Source organism: Rutidosis leptorrhynchoides, chromosome 7 (assembly GCF_046630445.1).
Source record: "Rutidosis leptorrhynchoides isolate AG116_Rl617_1_P2 chromosome 7, CSIRO_AGI_Rlap_v1, whole genome shotgun sequence".
Taxonomy (NCBI): domain Eukaryota; kingdom Viridiplantae; phylum Streptophyta; class Magnoliopsida; order Asterales; family Asteraceae; genus Rutidosis; species Rutidosis leptorrhynchoides.
In genome coordinates, this window is record NC_092339.1 from 332,774,594 (window position 1) to 332,780,171 (window position 5,578).

Sequence of the window (5,578 nt, forward strand, 5' to 3'; positions counted from 1 at the left end):
GTACAATCTGAAACCTAAGGTTATGCGCTGCCAAATGTTACTACATCTGGCGGCGCATAATAATGATTTAAAAAGCGTGTTTAATGAAGTGACATTAGATTCAAAATTATATGCGTTATACATAATTACAATGTGAGTGAAATAATATGCCTTAAAGCTATATATATCTTGCTAGGTCATGCATACACAAAAGTAATAATAAGATATATATTGAAAATGTTCAAAAAAGCTAAAATGTCTTTTTTCGGCATCCTGATGACCTCGAATGGCTAGATACTTTCCTAGAGTCTTGATTTTAGGGTGATCTCGAGAATTTCTGAACAAACTGAAACCAAAGATTAGGCGCCGCCAAATGTTACTCCATTTGGCGGCGAATATTAATGATTTAAAAATCGTGTTTAATAAAGTGACATTAGATTCAAAATTATATGCGTTATATATAATTACATTGTGAGAGAAATAATACGCCTTAAAACAACATGTATCGTGCTAAGTCATGCATACACAAAAGGAATAATATGATAGAAATTCAAAACGGTCAATAGAGCGTCAAAATTGAAAAAGGCAAAATTAAAAGTTTTCGAGGTCTCATTTCGAAAAAATTTTGGGACAAATGGCCTACGGTGGTTTGCCAACGGATAGATCTCGAAAATATACACGATTTAAAAAAAACGATTACTAAATCGGAGCTACGAGTCAAAAGATATGATAGATCCTACATTTTGGCCAAAGACACAAAACACCAAGCACCACGCACTGTCGTTGGTGTTTGGTGTATGGTGCGAATTTGTGAGGAAAGATGTCTTTTTCAAAATCTAGACGACCTAGAATGGTGAACACGTTCAAAGAGTCTTGCTCGTTGGGCTGTTTTAGGGTGATCTTGAGAATTTCTGTACAATCTGAAGCCTAAGGTTATGCGCCGCCAAATGTTACTCCATCTGGCGACGCATATTAATGATTTAAAAAGCGTGTTTAATGAAGTGACATTAGAATCAAAACTATATGCATTATACATAATTACATTGTGAGTGAAATAATATGCCTTAAAACGATATATATCATGCTAGGTCATGCATACACAAAAGTAATAATACGATATATATTGAAAACGTTCAAAAAAAGAACATTAAAAATGAGTAAAATGTCTTTTTTCAGCATCCTGACGCCCTCGAATGGCTAGACACTTTCTTAGTGTCTTGATTTTAGGGTGATCTCGAGAATTTCTGAACAATTTGAAACCAAAGATTAAGCGCCGCCAAATGTTTACTCCATTTGGTCGCGCATATTAATGATTTAAAAATCGTGTTTAATGAAGTGACATTAGATTCAAAATTATATGCGTTATATATAATTACATTGTGAGAGAAATAATAGGCCTTAAAACAACATGTATCGTGCTAAGTCATGCATACACAAAATGAATAATATGATAGAAATTCAAAAAAGTCAATAGAGCGTCAAAATCGAAAAAAGGCAAAATTGAAGGTTTTCGAGGTCTCGTTTCGAAAAAAAATTGGGACAAACGGCCTATGGCGGTTTGCCAACGGATAGATTTCGAAAATATACACGATTTAAAAAAAACGATTACTAAATCGGAGCTACGAGTCAAAAGATAAGATAGATCTAACATTTTGGTCAAATATAGAAAACACCAAACACCACGCACCGTCGTTGGTGTTTGGTGTGTAGTGCGAATTTGCGAGGAAAGATGTATTTTTTGAAATCTAGACGACCTAGAATGGTGTGCACGTTCAAAGAGTCTTGCTCGTTGGGCCGTTTTAGGGTGATCTTAGGAATTTCTGTACAATCTGAAACCTAAGGTTATGCGCCGCCAGATGTTACTCCATCTGGCGGTAAATATTAATGATTTAAAAAGCGTGTTTAATGAAGTGACATTAGATTCAAACATATGCGTTATACATAATTACATTGTGAGTGAAATAATAGGCCTTAAAACTTTATATATCATGCTAGGTCATGCATACACAAAAGTAATAATACGACATATATTGAAAACGTTCAAAAAAGAACATTAAAAATGAGTAAAATGTCTTTTTTCGGCATCGTGACGACCTCGAATGGCTAGATACATTCCTATAGTCTTGACTTTAGGGTGATCTCGAGAAATTTTGAACAATCGGAAACCAAAGATTAGGCGCCGCCAAATGTTACTCCATTGGCGGCGCATATTAATGATTTAAAAATCGTATTTAATGAAGTGACATTATATTCAAAATTATATGCGTTATATATAATTACATTATGAGTGAAATAATAGGCCTTAAAACAACATATATCATGCTAAGTCATGCATACATGATTTGCAAAACGTGGTATATGAATTGTTATATGAAATAGTATGGAAAAATACCGATTAAAGATTGTTACACAATAACGGGCAGTGTACCCGATCGTGTAGTAGTATAAATAATGGTTTAGTTCCGTGTATCGTTCCAAGGACAGTTGTATTAGTAAAACTAGAATTAGAAATTATATTGTGATTAACTAAGTAAATGAAACTTAAAGGTACAACATAATATGTTTTTGTGGCTATTTAACGATTTAGCCAAATCAGAGAAGATTAAAAGTAAAAACAATATTTTTGGTCTTTTAAGTTTATATGATGAAAACAAGTGCAAAGAAAACAAATAAGATTGTTTGATTAAGATCAAAGATACGAAATATTCATCTAGATATTTTACCCTCGGTATTGGATGTAAGTTATATTGTTAAGACCCAATTGAATGAATATGTGTGCAAGTTACCTAATAGATTTACCAAGAGTTCTCTTTAGTAAACACGCAAACTCGATTACAAGATCAAGGGTTCCCTTTTCTCTATAGTTCTCGTGTTTGTAATCAAATAACTATGATATATATGCTAATTACCCAAACCGACTTGCCAAGAGTTCTCTTTAGCAAGTACTCAAACTAGAATTACTAAGTGGAGGGTTCCCTATCACCTAGACCTTTTCGTTTGTGACTAGTTGATTAGCTAGATCAAAGACTTGAATACCAATTGTCTTTTGCGTTCGCTCTATACAATTCATTCCTATATCGTCTAATCATTTTGATCTAATTTACCCCCTTGGTCCGGTTTAGTAAACAATCAATCTAAGACAAGTTGATTGTAAATCAATATGATACATCAACAAGAGTTCTCTTTATCAATAACATATCAATTAACTAGATACAAATGATTTAACATCAATAAGCATGGTTCTTTAATTCAAGCTTTAATCTATCACACATAATACATTCAATCAATAAGATTATATCCAATACCTTAGTTATTAATCTAGACAAACATTATAGAGTTTAGCCAACAATCATATTAACAAACAAAATAGCAATCAATTGATAAGTAGAATTCATTGTTAAGAACAAGAAATCAACCTAATAGAAAATGAATCTTGGATGGAGAAGGATTGGTTTCTTGATTCTTGGATGTTAGATCACTTGCAAGAGCATAGAGTTCTCCAAAAATGCTCTTAAAATCGTCTTCTAACTCCTCTTGTTCGTATCTGATCGTATCCCTCTCAATTATTTGGTTTTTAAAGTAGTTAAAGTTGGTCAAAAAGCAAAAGTAGGCTGAAACCTACTTCTGGACGGCGTCCAATTTTACTGTCTCGTTTTTTCTAAATCTCCCTTCATTTGGACGGAGTCCTAATTATTTTGGACGGCGTCCAACATATCTGCAGCCTCGTTTTATCGTTTTAGAACGCTAATTTGACCATAACTTGTATCGGAATCAACTATGATGAAATCACAACTTATAGAACGGTTATAATTCACCAAAACTCTTTATAAACCACTTTCCGATACACTTTACATACCTTTGTGTATTACTTGTAGAAACCGCCTTAACTATCCTTGATTCGAGAGTATTTTACACGATATTGCGAGATATATATATGATGTAATTGAGCAATATCAAAACACCCCACACTTAAACCTTGTTTGTCCTCAAGCAATTCATTCTTACAAAGTAGAAAACTATCAAACACATTTACACAATATAGAGTACACACATCACCCAAGTCACGCGAAACACATGAAACACACACGTTTATTTGAAACGCAAACTCATGCTATATGAAACACCCGCTTTAAGTATAACACACATTTATTGTAATCACACTCACGCTATATACACAATGAGAACACACTCACACATTTTTGGGAGTTTAGAGCCAAGGATCCAAAAAATTTGATCCTACGAAAATCAGGACCTTATGAAAACGTTTTATGTTTTTGAAAATATAATGCTAGTTTTTACACTAGGCACGTTTTCCGATTTTTATCGGATTTTCTAAATTTTGGAAAATGAGTGCGGGTTTCCCGCTATTGGTCAAGCCAATCCCTCCCACAGTACCTAACATCACTAGATGTTGGTAAGAAAATAATGCGTTTAGGAGGATACACATTACGTCCAGATATCATCGATAATCATGAGGTAATCATCTAATCCGGTAAGTCAACCATACAGATTGAGGTTCATCAGGCTTAAAAGCTGATATCTTACCTTTCCGGAGGTTATCCACTGGGAATCTGATCAATCACTGACATTTTATGTATCATGGTGCGCTTCTCATTTGGCCAGCAAATCTCCCTTATTGAGTTAAGCTTTGACTACCAGTTTCCCTGTTTGACGTTGAGGCCTGGTAGATTTCCAGTCGATTTTGGCAATGACTTTTCAAGATTTTTCGTCACCCTACAACTGGTCTGGACTACAGCTTCTGAAACAAATCAGCAAGTGTGTCGTTCAGAAGAATTTACTTCCTTGAGGATGGAATGGATACATCCTATGGGTAATAATAAAGTGGTCGGACGCAACATTGTCCTTGTTAGGAGAAACAATGAGGATCATCCTGTTTTAGTTTTCGATATGGAGCGAGGTCCGATTTTCGACCACGCTATGCAATCACCGCTCTCTCACGGTTTACACTCGTTTTGGTATAAGTGACCTACAAGTTAGCTTTACTAAACTAGTAGGATTTTCATTCAAATAATAGAATGATAGTGCAACTTCAAAGACTATTAATAATTTAAAACATAACTCAACATTTCTTTTCTAGTTTTAGAACACAATGTATGTAAAACGGTTTTTGGACAATTTTCGTTTCTAAGGCTACCTGAAAATTTTAAAATTTTGATCATAAACGCCTTAATTTTTGTAAAACGAATTCCCGATAAATTTCTATCTCCCACCCCACACTTGAGATCATGCAAGGCCCTCATTGCATGAAATCAGAAAAAAGGATTAAATTTAGAGGGCAAAGTGATAGGGTGATTGTAGAAATTTTCAAATTTTTAACCTGTAAATCGTGGAACATGTAGACGAATGTCGCTGAAGTTACTGTCAGCATAAGAGCATCGTCCATTCCTCGATTATCAACATACATACATCATAATATCAAATTTTGCTGAACTTAATGTCAGTCTTTGAAGTTCAACCACGCTGCACAAAATAACAAACCACACAAATAATAATAAAAATAACGGTGTTTCCACAACCACAACCATTATCAAACCACACAATTAGTTTAAAAATACAAACCAATATTGTTTTAATACAC